Here is a 25,635-nt window from a genome sequence, read left to right on the forward strand (position 1 = left end):
AGGGAACACACAAACAACCCTGTCAGTACCATTCATCATCATTTGGGAAGTCAGAAAAGTGTCAATTTCCGGCAAAAACTGATCGACCCTGACCGCGACTTCAATCATTATGAAATTCTAGGCTAGTGGGGACAGTTGCTACCCTAGCAGGAAGAGAGGCAAGTAAGTGTTACTCAGTGTTTAGTCTGAAACATGGTCTGAAACATTAACACAACCCAAGGGTGATAATCAAAGATCTTGAAGAGCATTTTGGGTACAACTGCAAGACCGCCAGTCCATGTCAATATTGGCTGCTTGAATCAGGTTTCCGTATCAGAGTTCTATGTTTGCAGATGTTGAGGAGAAATGTCTTCCTTTTATGAAGCACTGGTTTGACATCTTCCCATACTGGTGCCCAGGCTCCAACTGGATTTAAAAGTATTTTAGGATTTGTTTGCCAAGAGCCCAATGCGCCTGTCAAAAAGCTCAAACTTGGTTGCAAATTTTCAGGCTACAAGGGCAGAAAATGAACTGTAGTTTTCAGATCCGGTAGATCATTTGTACTTTATAAACCTAATGTACTAATGATGTTCTACACAGAGATGAGAACAAAATTCCTATGGAGACTTGCCTGAACCTATTAAAAGGCTACATGTACTGCCTCCTTGAAGTTATGACAATCAAAGGTGGGTTCAAGAAATACTGATTGCCAAAGTAGGGGGTACATTTGCATTTATAAATATATTTTTGAGAAGATATGCTACTGATATACATGAAAAACCTTTTTGCATTTTTCATTGAATGATGTTAAAAACACTGAATGTATACCCGGAATTTCCATGCTAAATCAGCATTTACTTATACTTTAAAATCATGGGATGGAAGATATTGGGGCAACTGTATATGGGAATATTTACTCTGATTCATGTTTTAAAATAAGAACCAAAATCCAATAAAATCACAAATATATAAAATGTAGAACAAATACCTAAAAAATATATCTGCAAACAAGCAAGTACAGAAGATTATAAACTGATACTATGTTTTTAATTTAATTTAGTTTCATAATGTGATGAACATTTACTTACACATGATACCCATTACTGAATACACTGAAAGGAGTAGTTAAATCATCTTTACATTCACAAGACTCCTAACTCTTAGTGGTCTGAGCTTTGCCAATTATAACAACCAAACGTTCCCTTAACATGTTCCATAGATTAAACATTTTGATAAACATCAGTATTTGAGTCTCATCTATACTTAAAACATAATGAGATCAAACCAACATTTAGACAAAAATGCATCCTATTGCCACAGAACTGGCATTACAAAATTTTATCCAATCATTGTTTATATTTGATTGCATTATCTATACTCAATATGTACCTAATGTCCCCTTTGAATCACAACCTAATATTGGTTTGTTTTGTAATGTAAAAAAATGGCTTGCTGAACCATCACAGGATTTCAAACAGGCTTTTTCTTATAGGGGTTATTTTGTTTTCATATATAGGAAGTATACAAGTATTAGTCTATGATGTGGCATTTCAGCCTAAATGTTACAAAACAGTTTTAACTTCCAAACTCAAACCTACAAAGATGTTGCTAGCTGAGTAACTAAATAAATGCATACATACATATAATTTAACCTTCCCACTTACTAAAATGAAAAAAAGACAGATAATTCATGCACTTTGTAAACTGTAAAGAGGAAAATATTCTGTAACACCCCCAGAGCCCTTTAACAACTGACAGAGCCAAGAGCCACACAAGCTTCTAAGAGAATGCTATCGGCTGCCAACTTGTATCTAGGTCAGCGATAGGCAGCCAAGGATTTTCTCAAACTCACTGCTCTGATTGGTCAGTCAGATCGATCCCAGTGCCAAAAACTGGATACGGCATTGGGCAATAACTAGCATACAGGGTACATGCCAATTTAGGAAAAGAAAACAATAGGAGTTGCTCTAACTTTTTCTTGCTTCCCTTTGAATTAAAAGAATATGTATTTTTTCCTCAAGAAAGATCAACACAAAGATATTTGCACTTCGAATTCAAAATCACTTAACTACTCCAATTTAGTTGGTTTGAAAAGTTGGCAAAGTGATCGGGTTCTCTCTCCGTCTCTCTGCATCTCTTCCCTTCCATCTCGTCTTCAGACTGACCCATCCCGTAGTCCTGACGTTGAGGCTTTTATTTGGGCACTTCATTACTGTGCTCGTTTTATTTTCATCAAGTTATGCATTTGAATGCCTCGTAAAACTTCTCTCTCTCTTAATTGCGTTAGATTCTCCTTTTGAAAATGCTTTTATATAATTCTGTATGCTGCTTTGGCAGTTACACAGACTAACTTATTTCCAGTTATAATTAAAAAGCAGTACATTCACCACATTAGTGTTTTGGCAAGTTTACAATAGCTTTGGGTAAGTCCATAATCAGAAAAACATTTAACTTTGTTCAGTAATTTCTGATTAAGGTCATGAAAAAAAAAAAAGTTGTCTATGGTAGGACATTCCAATTCCAATATGTACATAATGAAACCATTGGTAATTCACTTTTATGTTTTGACTTGACATTTGCTTTTTAAACACATTTATTTTCTTCACTGGAAAATCACAATAATGTCATTCAGTTTGTAATCACAAAACTCACACCAATTTTAAATATTTATCCTAAATGTTCAGTACACTTTGTGACATTTTTAATTATTTTCCATTAATTGTATCTACTTAATTCTAGACTCTAGAGGAGCACTTTTTTGTAAATGGTTTCAGTTATGATTCAATTTGCTACTGAACATAATTTAAAAAAAAAGTCTTCAAGTAGAGTGCAGAGATGAAATTGCCCATTATGCTTAATTTTATAAAAGCTGTTTGCATGCACTTCATTCTTTTGTTTTCTCTTAATGGTGTCAGATCTTTAAAAAAACAGTTTAAACCAGTGGTTACATACAGTAGGTGTGAAACAATAAAGCACTGCACCTGCAAATAGACTTTTTAAGTGTTATTGTATTTCAAAACATACCTGGTGTCTCTTTCAGTGGAAAAAAATCAGTGCTTTATGGCAATGAAAGTGCACAACATTTAAAAGACTTAAATCATCTGCTCACCCACAGTATATTTTTTAACTCTTCAGTGGAGTGCTGTGACTTGAAGGACAAATGTGAAATTATCTTAACTTCAGACCACTTGTGTCATCCAAATGTTTTTGACTACTAAGGCCAGGTACGTGTTAGGCTACATTTTTTAACAGCTGGGAAAACAGTTTGTTTCGGACCTCTGGTTGAAATGGTATTACATATTTAGTTTCCTCTTGAAAACAGATGTTTTCTTTCCCTTTAATGTTATTATCTACACAGTTTCAAAAAACATGAGCACAGAAGCTACCCATGCTTAGTGAAAACAGCTACATTTCTTCATTTGAAAAATTAAAACAATGTGAAGTTTGGAGGTCATAGCAGAACTTTCTGCTGTCAGCATTTTTACTTGACCAGAACTGCAAAAATATAACATCAGTTCAGAGGGCCATAAACAAACCATTTAACCGTTGTCCTTCCTTTAGGTAATTTTATGAATGTCTAAAGAAAAACAAACTCAAGACTGCTTAAGATATACTGAGAGACTAGTGACTTTGATGTTTAACAAATTATGAATAAGCAGATTAAGTAACTGTTGGACCAAAGAACAGGGAGTTATTTATGTCCTTAACAATAACAGTTAAACCTCAGACAGAAACCAAAGTTATAATTTTGTTGTAATTACCCCACAAACATGAATGACATTCATAAACCTTCTTTTTGATTCAACATTTATACATATTTTGCACTGACCCATATAGGCTACTATAAAACTGTCTTCTAATAAATGCTGATGAAATCAAGAAACATAAAAGGCATTTATGCTGTTAGTACAAAAATATATACAAAATAAAACTATTTCTAGTTATTATATTTCGTAGCAGATGCCCTTATCCAGGGCGGCTTACAACTGTTACAGTATAATCACATTGGTTTATATTATAATTTTTTACATATAATTAGTTTAAGTCTGATTGTACGGCAATGGGAAACAACTACAAGCAAGAAAAAGTAAAATGTGACTTGGAAGAATAATAGCTGTTTTTGTGATGCTTGAGGTCATTTAAAATTCCTATTTACAAAAACAATATAAATTGATACTGTGTGCTTTTCATTTACTGTCATAATGTGATGACCATTTATTTACACATGATACCCATTACACAATACATTGAAAGGAGTAGCTTAAATCATCTTTACATTCACAAGGACTTTTAAGTCTTAGTGGTCTGAGCTTTGCCAATTATAACAACCAAACGTCCCCTTAACATGTTCCATAGATTAAACATTTTGATAAACATCAGTATTTGAGTCTCATCTATACTTAAAACATAATGAGATCAAACCAACATTTAGACAAAAATGCATCCTATTGCCACAGAACTGGCATTACAAAGGTCTTGAAAGAACCACTGAAGCACACGCAATCACCCAAAGGCATCGTGACATTTCTGTTGTCACATATTTTTAATATAGCCAACATGGGTCAGAGTCTACAGAGAGCTTTAATCTGCTCATTATTTCAAGTAGTACAAGTAATAAAATAGTAATTTACATGGCAGCAGTATTGAGTTGACAGCGACGTCTACAAGGCCACATTTTCATTAGAAGTTGACATCAGGCTTTTGAGACTGAATGGAGTATGATTCACCACAGTATGAAACATTTAATTAGTTGTATGCGTTTAAAAACCAAGACCAACGCAAGGCTGTGTACCAGGAGTTGTCAAATGTCCGCCCCCCCATCAGCAGCCTGATCTCCTGGGCCACTGTGTCCTGTGTACTTCAGTATTGTTAGCACTTATATTGTGTTACTACAACTACTCCTATGCCTACCCCTCCCTTTAGCACATACCTGGGACTTAACTGTATTTTGTCTGCACTATTAGCTCATTGTACCAAGATGTATGCTTATTGTGTTTTGAACTGTTTGTACTATTGCACTTTAGTAATGCTTTACAATGTTTCTTCTGTAAACTTTATGTTGCCCTGCGTAAGGGCGTCTGCTAAAAAGTAAATAACAATAATAATAATAATAATAATATTATTCTACTACAGAACTAGGTTAATACATTACTTGATCAAATTATCATTAATATAATACACTGAATCATTCAGACGTCAAAATTGTGTATCCCCTAACCCTCCCCCAACACACAATTGTTCCTATGTTACCCGCTTCTTTGGGTGCAGAACAATCCAGACGAAATATTTAAAGATTTTTCCGACCAAATTATTTCCTGTCCTTCTCCCCCATAAAAATAGTTCTAGTGCAGATGACAGGCCTTTGCAGACCACCACAACGATATGTAAATTAGGGAATATTTATGTAGGAGAGCGCTTCTGGTTAGAAAACCTTGAAAACAGTATTATTATTAGTTTCTTAGCACATGCCCCAATACCAGTACAATCATCAAAGAGAATGCCCAGAATACAGTGCAAGATTCTGCTGTGGAGGAAAGTGCTAAGCACAGCAGGGTCAAAACAGACAATTACAATTTAAGTAGAGATGCAGATGAAAACCAAGAACAAGTACAGCTATAAAAAGGAACAATAACAGTTAGCATTAGGGTGTAGTAGGAAGTATGAAGGACACATCAGTGCGATGAACAATTGGGTTCAAAGACAAGTAAAAGTATTCAAATTCAGGTGGGACATTTTCCTTTTCATTCAAGCTAAGTTTTTGATATGTAGCACTGAGGCTAAAGATCATCCATTTAGGGATTAAATTATTAGTTACCAGCAAGCATCCACTAATGATGATGGAAAACCAAAGTTCATGAGAAAGGGATAGTAAAATACAGCAGCTAAATTCCCTTAATAGTGTGATTATCTGTAGCATATTCGCAAACTTGAACTAATAGTTTGGTGCGGTCAGACCAGCTGACGCCAAATTAGTCTCCAGTTTGCCTTTTGCAGTTTACTCAGAATAGGAAGATGAAATCTCTCTTTGTGGATGCATTTTTTTTGTTTTATGATTAGCAGTGGTCCAGGCATGCTGAAAATATTGAATGAATCAGTCCCACAGAAAAAAAATCAGCGGAGCAGACACAAAAATGCATTCACAACGAAGCCAGAAAATCTAAGGTCGGCACTGTGAAAGAAATGGCGAATGACCATTCACCAGTAACTATGCTAACAGCATATGCATTCAGCTCAGAAGCTCCTATTGGACATAAGTAAGGAACCCTGTGTTTTAGTTACTCAGACAGCCTCACTTATAAAAGCCCTAAAAAAAAGTAAATGCTCAGTGGACAAAATGTTAAGAATTGATATAATGAACTCCCGAACACCTAAAAAAAGGTAACCACTGTGTAACCACTTATAAAAAAGTCTCATGCAATGCTCTTTTGCAGTCCATTTGATGGCTTTGTTGCTTTCTACATAATGTCGTATTTTAAAGCTGATATAATACACATAATGGTGCTTACCCTGTGCTGTATACTTTCTTATGAATTTGAATAACTGAAAAGAAAACAATGAAACTTTTCCATTAATATCCTACAATACATACAGTCCACTGTAGTTTTGACCTCTAGTGCATGATGCATGTGTGTGTCTGTGTCTGTGTTATAATTACTTTATTATAATCTGTAGCTGGAACATAATGGCTCAGTGTAACAACTACAGGACAACTGCCATCCCTGTATCTTCCGGGATAGAAAATAAATTAAGAGAATATAACCAGTTTGTTTTTCTTGTCTGGGAATGTGTATTCAATCACAAACTTCTATTTACATAAAAAAAAATCTGATATCGGGTCATATCTTACAACAAAACATGCCCAACGCATGTGTTGGAGCAGCCTCTGTGATCTTTTCAGCTTTAGGAAAACAATATTAAAAGGCACCTCCCCTTTAATTTTGGCTGAAGGCATTTCCTTCATAACTTCATGTTTTTGGCAAATTCAAATACATTTTTTTTAACGTACACTCTCTCTATATAAATACATTTATAAGGAAATAAAAACACACTGACCACATTCACCACTGCTTGATATATAGGCCTAATAAAAGATATATAGTAAATGGAGAGGATAGGTACCCCTTAAGACAGTCCTGCCTAAAGCTGAAAAAGCTGAATTTTGTAACAGCCTTTTATGCTAGATGCAATATAACCTTATTGTTTCAAAAACCCCATGGGGAGAAGGTTTGAGACTGTTTGGCTTTTAAGAACTTCTCTCATTAGAAAAGAAGCCATTCTGGTCTGCTGGACTATTCATATGCAAAGGCTAATAAACGTGTTGAGGGAGCAAACTGCTAAATCACAAACTTTCCTGTAGAATTATAAAGCCAGTGCAACATTTTTCAAGGTGCTACAAGTAATTTAAACAAAATGGTGACATATAACTGCAACTCATTGTTTCCAGGCTGTAGCTTTATTATAACTAACAGAAATGACAGGGTGAATAAAACCAGAGAACTATGGCCTTAGCTTTGTTGGATTATTTGATGGATTATTTCACTGTTCTTTTTCATCTTCTTGTATCCTTTCCAAATATATTAGCAAGTAAAATCTAAAGCATGAAGCAAACACGTTTAAAAATCTCCAGTGCCTTATTTAGCTCCCCCTTTTTGTATTCAAACTCAACAGATGATATTATGTGTGCATTTTAATGATTTAATGTAAATCGATCAGTGATTTTCTGCAAGTTCACAGGAATCTGTGGCTGTCAGTGTTTATTTTTTATAATATAAAGTATATAATATCCAACTTGCCAGAAATAATTTGTGGTGTAACACTAATATTTATTTACCCCAAATACAAATAAATAAATAAACACATTCATAAATGCAATTAAATAACCCTAAAATCTGTTTATTCACCACATGTATGTAACTTACTAAACACTATCAATTGGGGGGCAGGGGACATTTTACCCCCCCAAAAAAACATACTGACATGTTGTTGGTTTACCACCTTGATTTGATGCCTCGGTTTCTTTAGGTAATTCAGGACTGTTTACTGTCTCCAAGCTTTTCAAAATTAATGAGAGACAGCGGCGTTAACCAGAGATTTGCAGCTTTTCGTGGTTTGATTTTGAGAGTTCATGGAGTATGGGCTTTTTCTTCATAAAGATGCCCTATGTCATATATTTATCTCTGTATATTCTTCACAGAGGTTAGATTCACATATCTTAGCCGTTTGTTCCTGCTCAGGTTTACAAGCTACACATACTTAAACAACCAATGAAGTAGAAACACATTAAGTATTTCAATTAACTATTTACATAAAACACAAGTTGGTTACAATAGAAAAACAAACTAGGCCTACTTTTTCCAGCAAAAATGTGACTGGAAAAACCTGCTGAGAGAAAAACCACCAAAGCATTATCAGAAGCCAATTTTGTACAATAATCCATATTGACACTTGGTCTTGGAAAAGCTGCTCACCAAATAAAGCCATTAGCACTTTAATCATGCCACGTTTTCGTTAGAATGGGTTTCTGTGAAAATAATTAGGCACATTAAATAACAATTAAACAGGCTACACTTTTAATATTGTATGCTGAATCTTTAGATTGGAGGTGTTGCCTGGATGTCTGGTTGTCAACTTGGATTTGGTCTGTTAAACTAACTCTTATCAGCAAAAGTGGAGATCTAATAAACCATCTGCCTTCAGATTAAAAAACTAAAAAAAATTGACTAAATGAGACAAAAAACAAGAGTAAAGCAAATTGCATCAGCTTTGTTGAACCGGTAAATCACAAAACAAATAGCTTGCTATACACATAATACATATTGGTTTCTAATACTATAACACTCCAGCTCAACTTGCAATGTAGAAATTAATGTTTTGTCTGTGCTCGGTCTTGCTGTAGCTGCTGATTTTCCCTAAGGAGAAATCTTCGGAGGTGGCTTGTTGCTGCGCTAAACCACTTCCTTGTGCAAACTGCCCAAGACCCGTTGAGTTCATCGTTGTCTTTACACAGGCAACTATTGGCTATATATAACTTTACAGATTTCAAAAACAGGATACACAGATCAAGACAATGATCAACAAGAGACTTGAAAAGGGGAACAATAACTGCATGCATTCCCACAGATTAGAAATTACACAACAGTGATATTTGCAATTAACAGATCAAGTCAAGCAGAAATACTGTGTTTAATTGATGGATTACACATGCACCTAGAGGTGAATTAGTCTAAATGCATTTTTTATTGATAACTTGCATAAACTCAAGCATTACTTTACTATGCAAAGGGAGAGAACAAGACTAATGAAATACACTCTTGAGAAAAAAATAGATTAATTCTATACTGCTATACTTCTATTCTATAATGCTCACCTTAGTAAGTATTCTGTAGCTCCATGGCTAAATGCATTCTGCTGTAATAATATTTCACACACCAGTGATACTAGAAAATCCACACAATGCTTAAAAGCCATTGTACCTCTCAGTAAATCATATTAAAAAATTCCCTGGAATTGCATTCAGACGAGCACAATAAATTGCTCTGTCGCTTAATATATATTCACTCAGCCAATTTGAACAAGTATAATGAAAGCTAAGGATTCAATCACATTCCAGAAACACATATTACGAATTCTGCACTTCTTTCCTGCCAAGAGTATCTTTAGTACAACATACAGACTTGAGCTTTAATGGTCAGTAATGGCACAATGTTGAATGTGTAACATAATTTATTAATTCACATGTCATTCACTTATTATTTAAAACTTTAATTAGTGGTGGTTATTCTTTTGGTTGTGTAACATTTGAAGAGCAATGGAAGTGTTTCAAAGGGAAAAGCGTAATTATTTTGGCCTTAATCTTGTAATCCTAAACTCTGAACATAGAGTGATTTGAGGGAATTAGATATATAGCAAATACATTTTACAAAACATTTTAATATTAAACAAAATTTAAAGGGTTATTTTTCTCCACCCTCTTTAAACATTTGTACATTTAAAATGAATTATATTGTTCATACCACAATTATAAGGGGGCTGGGGGGGAACAGTAGCTGTGATGTTAGTTGTTCTGTTTTTCCACTGCTGCTATGCTATTTTGAAAAAAGACAAACACATACTCAGTTCAGCGGGCTACAACAGAACCCGAAGCAAAACTGAGAACACTACTTTAAGAAAATTTAAATTGGGCTATATTGACAGAGGAAGGAAAGCAAAAGATTACAGTCACAGATAAAAACATAGAGCTCTTTGACTTTTCGGCGTGAGGACAATGTTTGGGAGCAAGGGAAACATTAGCCAGGAATCACAACCGCAACTCTGGATGTTGATGAAGGAAGTTTAGGCTCATGATTGTGGAATGGAGTTTATTCCACACTAGAAAAATAAAAAGTGTGTCGCTGAAATTCATACCACTCATACCAAATAGAAATAATGCAATGGTTCAAAAGGTTAGAAGGGTAATTTCACAAAGACATTTACGCAGTTACTACATGCCACTAGCGTGGTTTAAAAATGGAAATACGCAGCAAACTTAAATAAAGATAATTGCTATTTATAGTGTATGTGGTCAGATTCCAGATTAATCCACACCTGAGAAGCGAGGAGTTGCATTCGAACGGGCTCATATAAACAGTGTGTCCTGTTACTTACTTCCTCTGTACTTCCTCTCAGAAACCTCGGCAGCCAACAGGAATCAATCTGTTCTACCCATGACATAACACTGCAGCTGTCATCCACACCACCATCTCAGACTCCCCACCGACTGTCAGAGCAGCGCGGCCTAAACAAGCATCACTCTGGCATCGTGTGGGATGTGTACTCTTGAGGGACCACTGGACTGATTTCACTATGACAGGTTCACATATACAGTTTTCACACCCTTCATTTGAAACAGTGTAATTCTGTCATTCATTTATGTTAGTAAATACAGTTCATTAAACCATATTTAACTCTTCTTTATCCTTTCTTTTCAGGTTTTGTTGATCTAGCCAGTCTAGACAAAATGAAAGATTCCACTTGATTGAACGAAGTTAAGACAGGGTGTATGTAAACCTTTGATTGACCGACGATTTCTATGAAATAAGGATAAATAAAATATAACCCGACAGATGGAACTGATAACATTGATATTATATAACATGACTGAAAACAATGTACAAGTCAAGGTTTCGGCCAGGGCAGAATATCATTCTGAAGTGAAATTTGAACTGCAGAAACTAGAATGGTATGTCCTACAAATCAGCTTCCAAAGACGGGGAATATGGTAGCCAAAGTCTACAGTGCATGGCTTTTTCTGGACCTCAGACAGCCTGTACCACATTCAGAATATAAGTCATATAGAAAGCAGTCTTTGAGGACTGTAGCTGTAGGCAGTGACTGAAAGCAGTCCTTGGCATCTTTGTAACTGAGTAGCAGTAACTTTAACCAGAATAAAGAGTACTTTCATGCACGAAATAAATGGCACACACACTGCCTTTTGCTGAATTAAGAACTAAACAGGGACGAGAGGAGCGGATGGAGAAAGAAGGCTGTGCTACGATCAGAAAGAAAACCATAAACGCAAAGCAACTCTTTTCTTGGCAGGCTGAGCACAGAACCTCAGACACAGGGATCCTAAAAGTCAACTGGGAGGAAGTGAAGATTTCTCCCTTGGGAAGCACTAGACTATAGGTGTGGAGGACTGTTCTGTTTAAGTCAATGTCTGCATCGATTCCCGCTTAGAGAGTGCTAGCTTTAAATGAGCTCTCGGTTAAAGGTTGTCGCTTTTGGTTGAGAGTTTTATACCCTCCAAAAATGTCACAAGTGAGATTAAAGAAAAGCTTGTTTCCAATGCCAAACGGAGAGAACAATTCAAAAGTTAACAAGTGTGAATAGCCTAACACTTGGCCCAACTTTGTTTTAATCTAGTGTGGCCTTTCCTAATAAAGCGTCAACAGCAGCAGTCAGAGTTTCAGTTCATGGTAAAACAAAATAAATAAATAGCCAAGTTGGCCAACAACTTGCTTTTGGGTGGGTGGGCAATTGTGTCATGTTGTATGTGTGTCTGTATGTGTATGTGGGGGGGACTTCAACCTCAAAGTATAAAACATACAGTCAAAAGAGTTCAGAAGATATGATAATATGTTGAGAACATGTAGCCAGAGGCACTGCTGTTAATAGCGTGTAGACTAACACGTATGAGCACCACCTTGTTGGGATGTCTAATGATGACTGACTGCTCTTCATAAAGCAAGAGGAAGGGTTACAGCTGAGAGGAAAGAAGTGAGGGCTTTGCAAGGCACTCAACTACATTTGTGTTTTTATATACAAGACTTTAAAAGTAATAATAATTATCTAGAGTAGATATTAAATATTTTTTAAGGACTAAAATTGAAATGTATAAGCACACATACATAAATATACATATGTACATATAGAGTCTAAAAACTGCATAGAAAGGTGAAATGAACACAATGAAAAGTCTAATAGTCTTTAGATTCAGTGTGAGTAATAAAAGAGGCAAGACCTTATATAACAGTCCTGCATTGCTGGAGTTTTGCATCAGCATTCCTTAAAGGTGAACTGTCAAATTAAAAAAAGATCAGATAGCTTAAAGTACGAGCCCGCAGTGCCTTTATTACACCCTGCTCTGGTTGTCTCCGTGAGCAGTGATTGTGACAGGTGAGATGACAGAGAGTTATTCAGAAATTCTTCTAAAACCGGCAGGACTTTATTGGGGTCTGCGGCATTATTATCACCCTCATGCTTCTTGGGAGTTTTAATTAATCTCTGTATTCTCTGTGCATGATTAATCGAAGCATGATTGTGCATTGGGGAGTCCCAGGAGTTGCTAATGGAATATAACAGAAGCAATGACTACCCTGGTGCCAGTCATTGTGTAATGTCTGGAACACCATTTACATGGGTTACCCCCATATTCATTTTCTTTGTTAATGTTCAAACAAAAAGGCAGATTGAATCAAATGTGTCATAAATTCCTCTCAATTGTGACTGAATTATGAGTGCATGTGTAATTGACATTTCAGTACTGTTGATTCTGTTTAAAGGAGCATGTTGAATCTGTCTGAATATCTCGATGAGCCGTGTATTGAAGCAGTAATACAGACACCTCATTCTATGTATTATTTTAGCAGCTGCCCTTACCTCACCTTAGGGTGACTTACAGTTGTCATAAGGTTTCTCACAAAACATCATAATTAGAAACACTGCTGTATTTAATCTATATAGTAAAATAATGTATTACTGTTACCACTCAAAACAATAATGATAATCCCATATTTTCTTATAGATCTTACATATATAAGTATTCCAGAAAATGCAAACCTACCGAAGCATTAGCTTAAACACATATTCAGAATTAGAACTGGACAGGGTTTATTTATTCAACTAAAAACACAAATCAAATCTAAGAGAAATGCTGATCAAAACAATGATTAAATAAGGTAAATAAGGGGATCAAAGGAGTTAATTTTGTTCAAACCACTAAACCTGACAGTCTGGGATGCTGTGAACAGTACATCTATTACACTCAGAGTACTATAAATGTCTCTGCTGTTCCCAGTTTGTAACAGCCTCTTCAAAAGCACAAAGTTTTGATTGACTGAGCCCAACTATTTGGTTTTCACTGAAGATTAACTATATATTCTAGAGTAAATAGGTTTGTTAGATATATGTTCCCCTAACTTTCTCTGTACATAGAGTGCAGGTTTAGCTCAAATTAGCCTAATCCTTCTTTCACTAAGGAAGCACACTAGTATTTTGGTTGGAAATCTGGTCAACATCTCAAAATAAGTCGGTTTAATTGTTTTGGCTGAGTTTGCACAACAACACGCATACTGGCAGCTCAGTCTGGTATGGCTAATCCTAACAATTTCTTCAGGGTTCTGGCCTAGCTTCGTGTCATCTGCCCTCTTCTCATTTCCACTAAGCTAGTTGTCGCTTTTAGTCTTAGATGTCCGCAATCATCAAAAAGAAAAAGCATTGGTATGGATCACTTATTCAGGTTAAAAATAAGCAAAACCAAACATGTTTCGACCAGACACCATCCTCGGCATTGCTTAGCTTCACACGTTTTTGTAAACCGTGAATATTTATCAAACACATTTAAAACACTACTTACAGATACATTTTCTTTGACAATCATACCATTCTACAGACCTTATTAAATCAATATTGAACTCTTTACATTATTAATAAAAGCTGTTGTAGTCCTAGGTCTTTCAAACACCCTATATCATACATCAGACAACACAATTCACAATCTGAAAGTAAAGGCAATATGAACAAGGCAGTACCACTGTATAAGCATTTGCAATCACATGGAAACATATCTGTTATTGATAACACTACAAATGCAGCATCTGCATTCCGAAGCATTACAAAAGTAAGAACAAATGCCAAGCTTTTTATAGCAATAAAAGTAGAAAAGCAGAAATCTGGATATGGATGTTGAGGAGCAGAACTAAGACAGAAACAAACTTGGTCATCATTAACTTTTCTTCCTCTATAATCTAATTGACATCACCAGTTAAGTATGGATTAGGGTTAATGCTCAGTCTCTAAATGCCTTTTGCCCTTTATCATTTCCTCACATTATTTTTCATATCATTTTGTCTTTGGAAAACAAGAACATTTTCAATTCCGTTAATAAGCCATCTGTTTTCATTGCACAGAATTGTAAAGACTACCTTTTCAACTGCCTTTTCAACAAAGGTTGTGAAGGAGGCTACAACTCTGGCATGAGTCTAAATCTGAATGCAGCTCCAAATGTCTAGATTTGTGGAATAAAAATAACATGGAGTCAGACATTCTGGATGACTACATTTGTTACTTCTGCAATGTTGGCCTTTGAAACTGACCACAACATAATCCCTAATTAAGATGTAACAAAAGAGAGATGAGACATTATGAAACTAATTATGTTTTCTTTGTAAATGTCAGACACGCATTAGGATAAGATCTCTTCCATGACTATGACTTATTAGTGGATGTTAGAAAGATGTCAAATGGAATAGGTATTTCAAGGTGAAATAGGTAGCACTATCCTCAAGAAACAGTCGCCCTTCAAGTACTTTTCTGTATCCAGGCAACCACTCATTGGTGAAGTATTCACCAGCGAGTCTAAATAAAATATAACATAAATGTTTTTTTTTTTTTACTAAGGATCAGAGTTGTGCAATTTCAAAAGATTATTAAACAAAACAAGGAAAACACTTATGCGATATAGCTGTAATGTAGGGTCGATATCTGTTGTACTTAGGCTTTGAAAAGGAATTGACAAACATAAAACAGAATCTTTTCTTGATTATTTGGGGAAGTCCTATCAACAACTTTAAGATCTTTCAATAATTTCCCATTTACTTTATGTCTCCGATATCCTTGCAGTCTATCTTGTTTTGTATTCTCTGATCAGAAATTGCATTTTGAAGAACACTAGCCAAGATATATTGCTCTCTCCAGAGAGGACAGCGTAGATAGCCTGCAAAAAATATAAACTATTTGTGTAATGATCTGTTGATTATTCAAATATAAAGGAAAAGATGCAAGAGGACAAATCTCTGCCACTCGGTCAATTACCTTCCCAAGTGTCATCGCTGGACTACAAACCATGTAGAAACGTAGCATGCAGGCTTTTTGTGAATTTTAACATCCAAGAGAGGACAGCAAGAAAACACTGCAAAGAACCACTTCTCTGTTTTTATAAACTCAAGTAGCTTTCACACTACTTGAACATTTTCAAAACGGAGGGCCAGTAAAAAGGGACCCTTATAGTTTTCTGGACATTTCTAGATCCTTTGCAGGCAGTGGAACACCAGTCTCCAGCAGACTACTACTGGTACTTGTGGATGAGATTCAATCACACACCTTAGCTTTCATATTAGCAAACACAATAAAAAGTATAGAGATGTGGTATAGCACTTGCTAATCAAATTAGTTACCATTTCGTGGATTTTGAGGTACAGCATGATGCACTGGCAGTGTGACAAATTTCACAGGTCTAGCGGGTGTAAGTGCTGTCACAAGTTACGGATCAAAGTGTGAATGCCTTTCTTTAGATTTTCAAACAACAGAAAAGTTAATTGAAACTGGCATAAGAGTCACGTATCATGATACAGCCTATATTGCCTTGTCACTTTACTGTAAACACACTCAACGCAATACGTAATAAATAATATTGCAGCAGAATTTGGCATGCTTAGTGTGTATTCCAGCCAAGTAAGCAACACATTCTGAGGAGTATTGCACTTTTCTGTATAATATTGGAAGTGAGCTATTCAAGTTATAAAAATACACAACCCACACACAACTAGTCTAGTATTGGCGACTACAGGCTGAGTACATTACCTTTGCCCGTACACCTATATCTCCAATGGTAACATATTAGTTTTACTGTGTGAGTATTTAGGAATGGTTAGGGGAATTTTTATGATTTAAAAAAAAAAACAATTCAGCTCTAACCAAGCTACTGATTTTCCTCCGTTCTCCGATTTCTGACTGGTTAGATTTCCATTACTTCTGTTAATAAAATAAAATAAAACGGTTGTTAAAGTTCTGGCCAATTTTTGCATTTTTTTTTTTTTATGGCAAAACCTATCCAACGACCACCCGGTCAAATGTCAAGGCAGCTGCGGGATTCTGGCTAAATGCACTCGGTGAGGGAAAATTATGGAAAAAGGTCTTGTCGATGCCATTCATAACAGAGACCAAACTAGACAGTTGGTGACAAAATAGTTGCTCCACATGAAGGTCTCTATTGCAGGGATGGAGTCTCAAGACATGGACTTGGCCTTTATTCTCCTACTCCCGGCTCCAGAACACGAGGGGTCAGTCTTCCTTGAAGGAATAGCAACTTTCTACCATTATATACTTGAATTACAGATAACAAACAAAACACCCCTCTGTTATTTCTGACTGCAGTAAGAGGCTGCTAGTGCATGACTTGGTATCTGTACTGTAGCACCTGCATGTCATTTTTCAAGCTGTGAGCTAATCTGCTTGTGGCATTTTAATTTAATATAGACTATAGGAAGTTTGGGCAGCAGTTTTTCTACATAATTACCTCTTACTGCTAAATACCATCACACAGGTGTGCCAAACAGCTGAAGGACCTGTTGGATTGCATTTGAGGACTTGAGTGGTTATACTGGTGACCCAGTGCTTGGGCTGGTGCTCAAGGGGTTGAATGTGGTGCCTAGTAGTGAAATAGCTGTGTTACTGGTACAACTAAAATGATGGGATTGATTTTATAACCAAAATCACCCTTATTTTTGTCAAGACTTTGGAATAAGAAAAACAATACACTTTTGCCATAAAACCTGAATATATAAGTCTATCTTGTCCAATGGAGGTGTATCACGTATTTACATTTGCATCGCATCCAATTACTGTACAGTGATTTAATTAAACAGATTTAATGCATTTAGAGAACATGGCAAATAACCAACTGTCTGCATCTCCAATAGTGTTATAGGGATGAAGGTTAGCACACTGACATCAGTCTATTAATACAGTTTTTCTCATGAAGATCTGTCTTAAGTACAGGATTTCAAGCATAACGATTTTCTGTACCTGACAATAGACTTCTGCGTCACTGTCATTTAAAATACAAAAGGTCGACCTACATTGGCAATTGTTAGCCACCAGAATATTGTTGCTGGAGTACAGCCCTTAAATGCATTGTGAAATAGGCGTGTTAAACAGCTGTGTGTGCATTGGCCTGCAAATTGTCTAGCTGTGCCCTTAAGCTTGTTTAGTCAATATTCAGTGTAGATTTGTCTGAGCTTTCAGGGAATGTCCAGCATTTTCAGATCGTCTGAAATTATGGGGACCGTCATTAATTAGGTGGATTACAACTGTGTTTTTCATCTAACATGCATTAAACAACAGAACCCGGCAATGGAAAATGTAAGATAATGAAGAAAAACTAAATCCTGAATACAGACTCATTAGCAATTCAAGTAAACACTGAATGTTAAAAGCATTTTGTGAAGAACACTGCTGCCCAAACTGTTTTTCAAACTGGCACCAAAAAATACTTTGTTCATTTATGCTGTCATTAGTAATGAAGCCGTGCAAGAGGTGCAGTTTGAGCTACAACCGGAATTCTCAGTATGACTATCGAACGGACATATATGGAAGAAAGAATAATTTAATAAACATTATCTTTTTTTGTTGTGTGAATAATTTTTTTAGACAACTTTAATATAATCGGAAAACACAGCCCTGTTGTCCTGTACCATCTCTAAAACAAGAAGAAATTGTTTGTTCCTACTATATACGGGTTTCAATTAGTAACCACCAAAATTTCTATAGTAGTGTCTTTGAACCAAGTAGATATAGTGACCATTTGGTAAATAATCCTATACAGACCATCGTGTACCAATGACCTAGTTTGTGGGGAATAAGTATTTGATTACTGTACCAATTGTAGGAAGTCTGCAATTGCCTTTCATTACCACAGCATCACATTTCACACGCCAAAGAAACAGGCCATGTCAAGGCCAGTGCTTAAACAGTGCATGCATGTGGTGGTAATCTCAAACAAATAACGATCGAGAATACATTTTTTTAACTTGAGATCACAGTGGTAGATAAGCCACAGAATGAGAACGCAGTGCAGCAATTATTCAGCTACAGTGCAGCGCCTCTGGAAGTTTCTGAGGAGGGTTCACCTTGAAAACACAGGTCACTTCATCCTTATATTTAGTCCTGTTTATGCCTGTCGAATATTCGCTCGTACTCAGTCACTTCAAATTGCTTTGCCATTACCTTTTGCATATAGTATTGTAAACTGTGTTGATACATTTTAGGCATTAAAACTCCCAAATTGCTCAATCCATATAAACCTGTGCTCAGTTTGTGCACTATAATCCACACACCACTGGTTTGAATTCGGGCTACGTTATAAATGACTATAACTGGGATTCCTCTCTCATTTTGTGTTTTGGAGCAAAAAAACTAATTCAGGAGTCCCCTGAAGTAGGATGGTGAATCCAAAAGATGATTCAATTAAAGCTGAAATGGCCCGTTTACTGACTTGGCTTGAGGGTCCACCTCAGGACGGAGAAGTTATTTGAAAAGACAGTGGAATAAGAAGAGAGAAAGCAGCGGAGGAAAGTGACGGTGGGAGGTTGCACAGGCCACAGTTCTACAGGCTGCGGCGTGAGAGATTGTGTGCTTTGCTTATAGATTTTAAGATTGAGTGATTGATGGATTTGGGACACAGCAAACAGGTGTTGTCAACTCTGTCAAATGTAATTATTTGAAAGAAAAAAAATAACAAACAAAACATGTTTTCAAAACATTTAAAACAACTGAAAAGAGAACACAGCAATTTTGCACTTTATAGGTTTTCTTAATGAGGAGCATAAAGAAAATCTCATTCCAGATTGGAATGACATACTAGAGCGCCAGAACTCGGCTCCTAAACCGATTTCCTCTGTTATTTATTTTTCATGCAGAACAGAATTTTTTTACAGTCCTTCTTGGCATCATATTATCGTTCACAGTATTTTTTTTCCTAGCCACTGGCATTAGGTGCAGTGGATAATTTAGAGCATGAGGGAGCAGAAATCATGTAAGCAAACACAATTCTAGACTGACAAAGGAGAAGGCTTTAGGAACACTGAGCTTTTAATATTCCTCTGATAATTATTATGTTGACAGTTTTTAAATAAATCCAAGGCTATTCAGAATATTCATTCAGATGTCTAACTACATCCAGGGGTTAGAAACATCTCTTGGCCATGAACTTTCTAAAACTGGTATTGCATGATAATAGTGTATACTCAGCATATCATATAATTTTCTAATTCTAGTATACAGAACACTTTTTAACGAATTGCATAGTATGATATGAATGCACATTTTATAACACGCATATTAAGACTCCGAAAACATATAATTAAGAACATATGAGTAAGTTTTACTCAGGTTTAGGTCAAAACAATTACAAGGCAAAAATATATAGGCAAGAAGGTTTACATCTGCTAGAATTTCCCCATAAATCCAGTAGCTGGAAAACTGGAAATGTTACACATGCAAAATACCTATAAATACAGAGGTTACTTTCAAGACTTATAAAAGCAGGAAGGGCAAGAACATGTTCATTCTCAAAGCAACTTATAACATTTCTATCACCATCCCTTGTGTATGCAATACGGTTTTGGCCACATGCCACATACTCTTGAGTATGTCAGGACACAATTCGACTCTCAATGGCACTTAAGTAATAAATGATGGAGAAGCCGCAAGAAGTGAAAGTGAAATCATAAGATCTTAGAACTTTTTTTTTTCTTTATAAGGACTAGTAATTGTTTTATCTTGATTAGCCATGACAAGAATGGTTGCTCATTAAAGGAAAGTTGTTTTTGACTGTGGCTCCATTTTAGTCATTTTACATAGCTTCAGTTAGACTTTGTACTCAAGAGGGGAAATATAAAACTGGTTGGGCCTGTATGGAAACACATATGCAGATTATAATAGTCTGGCACGCATACTATGTAATTTATTTGATAAAAATATTCTAAATAGTTTAGGCAAAGCAAAGTGATTGGTACATCTGAAAACCACTTGTGCTGTTTTTGTGTTTGTTTTTTGTTTCCAACTTCTCCAAAAGCCTGAACATACTACCATTTACCACTTTATGGCACTAAAACATTCCAGCACAATAAAGCTGGTCTAAAATCTATAAGAAACCACCTTTTAGTTAATTATTTTAAGAAAAACCATAAGCAACTTCTAAGAAATGCACAGCAACATTATGCCTTCTAGTACACTACTTTCTGAAATACAGAATTTCCAAAGGTGTTACTTATATAGTAAAAATGTTATATTGGTTTCTCCTCCTGTTGCATTGCCTATATACTATAGGTTTGGATTTTCTTTAGCCCTTCTTTATTGATGTGTGAATTCAGTGGTGATATTATGAATACAAGAAAAACCTTGTGTGAGGAATACACAACTTTAATTCTAAACAAGAGAATTCGATGGAATTTAAACCATGACATACAATTCCATTATTGGTGTTCTACATTGTGTAAAAGGACTCACTGCTATGTGCCAGTTTGGATTCTTTCAACTCATAGATCACAAAACAACCAAGCAGGAATTGCCCATGGTATTGAAACAATGGTTGACAATTACCATGAAAACATTTGAAATATTGCAAGTGCAAAACTCAGTATAGATTAATATGCTTGATATATTGTGTGTCCATTAAACCAATACAGTGTTTTTGTTATACTAAAAGATGATTGTTCCTGAATTTAACAGATTATATTACTCATTCTATATAATCCCAGATAGAAGGCAATGTGATCACATTCAACTGTAAAGCAGTAAAACAATACAAAGCACCTTAATAAGCAGGGATGTCATGAACTCATTCATTATGGAACAGCCATGTATATAACAGATTTTCAAGTTTATCATAAGATATGCATTAGACTTTTATTGATCTTAGCACTACTAAATAATGCCATCTCTTCAAAACAGGTTTAAAACAAAAATTAGTTCTTGCCTTCAGAAGAAAAAAAAACACGAAACTTTATTTGAATAAAATGTTTGCCTATAATCAGATTTTCGAAAAATACAGTTCCTGTCAGCTGGGGTAAAAGGGCTTTTTAAATTGATAATTAGGAAACAGTGCTTTTATTAATCACACAGTCTGCCTAAAAAAGCAAACCCTGCAGAAGTTAAGAAAAACAATGACATGTGACAGAATTCAGCAGATCATTATTAGTATTATTTTTCACAAAACCAATACAATAATACCATATCCTCCATCTACTGCCTTTACATCCCCCTGTGTCACTTCCACCTACAAAGCTACTTTTATCTGGCAGATAAAAATACTTTCATAATGTATGAGAAACATGAGATGCTAGTGATTTTCAGTGACAGATAAACATAAATATGCCACAATATTCTGAAACAACCAAACAGTAGGCAGTAGTTTCAAATTAAAATCCTGGGTCATCCAATACAGAATGCTATTACTGAAATTATGTAATGTTAAATATAGCAAATTAATTTTACTAATGGAAAACAATGAAAACAATATACAAATATAATGAAACCCCACAACAAAACCTGACAGTCCATAAGCGAATTATGTTTCATCATACGAAACATATATCAAATATTATTAAAAAGGTAAATCAGTGCGACATTGCCAGGCTAGATCAGCCCCGAGTTGTACACGTCTTGCCCTTTGCGGCAGTGCATGCAAGTCTGCCTATACATAAATACATGTAAAACAAAATACAAACCCACCCTTTAACGTTACAAAGAGGCAGCGCCTGATACACATTATTTGCTTGCAAAAGTCTAAAGAGAAACTAAAGAATAATAAGAACTAAAGGTCGTAAAGCTACACCGGTGCACGCTCTTTATTTATTGTGCAACACAGAAAAAAATAAATAGTATTATATTTATATGAGCCATCATTTGTTTTGGTCAGACAGCAGTTGTGTACTATTTCATCAAATTCATTTTTAACAGAAATGTAAAAGTGCTGTGACATTTAAAATACATGCATACATACATAAACACATGAACGATACACACCACTGTGCACACACATATATTTAGCATGTGCGTGCATTGCCTATTCCTGCACGCTAAACTTCAGCACTTCTTCACAACTGCATGCACAGACAGACAGGTCAATACAAATGCTGCGCCCTCCAATCTCTCTTCGTTTATTCAACACAGCCGTCACATTAAACTGTCAATTGCAATGAGGTATCCGCACACCCTATGCACCGTTACAGCGATCAAAGTGCCATGGACATGTACTCACACCACGAAGTCAGATCAGCTGCTGACGTCCTCGCCCGCTGCCACTTTAGCTCCTCGGCTCACCCAGCAGCGCGGCGCCGTCTGCGCTGTTTGACCTGGAATACCCCCTGCAGAATCTGCGCTCTCCCAGAATTCTGATACAGAGCGCCCAGCCAAATCCTCCGCTACGGCGGCTCCAGATGGACAAACACGCCACCTCGATTTACATTTCTTGTTCGTGTAGCGCAGGTTTCCGCAGTTCTGCGCGGCTCCACCAATGGGGTCGGCGGGATTGTGCAGAACTGCGGACATCTGCGCTACACGAACACGACAACTGCGCAGATTCGGATTCGGTGGCGCACGCTGTTTCGCGGATTCTGCGCCAAGCCCCACTCTCTGGCAATGTGTGAGAGTCTCAAAAAGCTGGAACACGTTTAACACAGTGAATATTGACAAATAACAAGACAACAAGGAAACTACATCTGCATTTATATTAACCACACATATACCCCAAAGCACATACATTGATTGGTGGTATTACTTTACTGAAATAATAATTATCGCCACCATCTTCATTACCATATAGATAGAGGCCAAATAAAACCCGTTCAAACACGATTGCTGTGGCTCAGATGCAATTCATAATACAACACCATTGTAAATTGAATGGGAGTTTAACATTTATCTAAATGTTAATGTATATATTTAATACAACGATTACTTATATTGCTGGATTGATCGAAAGCATGCATTATTATTATTATTATTATTATCTGATTCTCACTGCAGCGATTTTACCGCGAAATCAAACTATTTCAGGGCACATAAAGAGTTAAATGCATGGCTACGAAGTCAACGCAATATTTCAAATAATAATAATAATCACGGAAAAGTTTAATTTCTCCTTCAGTTCAAGACTAATAAGACAACATTTCGGAAATATGATTGATTTTAAGAATAACACGTTTATTTCACACCTCATGTGTATGTTTTGCCAATATTGTACGGTCGCGTTCGTTTCGCGCAGATTCCCGCAGTTCTGCACGCGTCTGCGCGGCTCCACCAATGGACTCGGTCAATTTCCGCAGACCTGCGCATAACTGCGGAGATCTGCGCTCCAAGAACGCGACCTCTATATTGTGCCTGCTGTTAATTTACACCGTGGAGATAACGCCTCCTAATGCAAAGTATAAATCATACCACACACACCATAGACACGCTCCTCTCAAACAGAAACGGCGCTAGCTTTCCTTTTAAAAAGCAAGCACACATTTTACACCCCCAATAACCTGTGTCAAGTAGTCGCTTTCTCGACATTTCTCCTCCGCCCACTTTAATACTTGAAATGTCAGACGGCCATTAAGCAATCATTTGCATTCCAAAAATATTTACTAAGTAAAGTCGCCAAAAAAAGTGTGTCTTTCCACAGCATGTAATAGTTTTGACAACACACACAGACGTCCGTTTTATGCTCCGTTGTCATAAACGTCGTTTTATTTTCTTAGCGACTGTTTAACATGCATTGAAATATTGACTGCGTGTCCTTGCAGTTTGACACATTGAGAATGCATTGCTATTAGCCAGGCGGAGGAGCCACTTCTTCCTCATAGTCAGTCGTTTTAAAAAGTGCTGCACTTACCTGCGTGTGGAGACGGCAGGGGGTGGCTGCAGCGGTGACCTGAAATGACCCAGCTGCACTGAAATGACCCCGCTGCACGAAAGTCGCAATAAATACACTTCAGCATGGACTCCGGAATAACACTGACACAGACTGATCGCTATGGGGAATCAGCGAGCTGTTTGTTTTTGCAGGAACCAGCTCCAGCCTCGCCCTTGTCTAACTCCTGCCTAGTCTTAGGTCACAAAGCAGCAGGGCAGATCAAAAATGGAAATCTTCAGGATAATGGATACAGATTGTAGGTGGTAGGGTACACAGAAGATATACAGCACTCCTCATGCATTATTTGCAAATAACTTTGTGTGTGTGCTTGCAAGACCTGTAACTTCAATTCTGACTAAAATGTTCCATAGAACCTCAAGCATGATTTCGTTTTCAAACATCATGTTCAGACAAGATGCAAACGGAAGATGTCATGGATTTGATTAAAGAATACAAATCTGTTGGGGGGATAAATAATGTGTAGCATTTGTATGGTGATTTGCAATAGCAGACACTGTCTTGATTGCACAGTGTGAAAATATGTAGAAGTGCTGTTTGCTGATACATCTTTGGTCTGGGTATACAGGGTGTTCTTGACTGACAGAGGTGTTCTTTTCCTATCGGTATGGTCAGTTTGATCAAGTCCAGACATGATTCCCGTGCTCACAAATCTGTTTTGGGTTTGGCTGGACTGTATTTGCCAACTATATTCTTTCTAGCTGGAGATGTCTTTAACTGATGAAGTTTTACTCACAACATAGAGGCAACTGTTGTTTTTTGATTCTGTTGCTGTCCCATGGTGTTTATTCCGATAGAGAATGTTTATTTACTTATTTTCACACATTACAGCATTTGAATATGAAAATCACAAAACTGCCATAAATTAATTCAGTCTCCCACATTAAAGGGATCCAGCAATCACATTTAACATTTTGCTCTAGGCCGTTTTCCAGCAAGAGAATGTTTTTTAAAGGTTGTATGCCATCAATCAACCCCCTGAAAGATATTAAAAACAAGTCATTTTTTTTTTTTTTTACTTTTATCTTAAAAATGTATACCAAAACATAATTTGACATCTTGGCGTATGTAATGCAGATTCACATGAGTAAAAGCTTTTCAGCAGGAAGTTGAGACTGTGTCTTCAGGGAACAGTAGATGTGAGGTGTTGACTGTCATTTGTTAGATAAGGAAATGTGACACCAATGTACGGAATACAAAGT

General features: G+C 36.4%; 1 protein-coding gene across 5 annotated transcripts in view; it reads right to left on the reverse strand.

The window, feature by feature from the left end:
- The window catches only part of thrb (thyroid hormone receptor beta), a 69,416-nt gene extending 44,876 nt beyond the window's left edge, over window positions 1–24,540 (reverse strand). For 4 of the 5 annotated variants that reach the window (XM_066715733.1, XM_066715730.1, XM_066715729.1 and 1 more), the window contains exon 1: window positions 22,778–22,931. The gene's annotated coding sequence lies outside the window, so the exon portion shown is untranslated. Of the gene's footprint in view, window positions 1–22,777; window positions 22,932–24,394 lie in introns of those variants that run through there. The other variant, XM_066715731.1, reaches the window with a different exon arrangement.
- Window positions 24,541–25,635: the final 1,095 nt, after the last annotated feature.

Source organism: Amia ocellicauda, chromosome 10 (genome assembly GCF_036373705.1).
Source record: "Amia ocellicauda isolate fAmiCal2 chromosome 10, fAmiCal2.hap1, whole genome shotgun sequence".
In the NCBI taxonomy this organism is placed as follows: domain Eukaryota; kingdom Metazoa; phylum Chordata; class Actinopteri; order Amiiformes; family Amiidae; genus Amia; species Amia ocellicauda.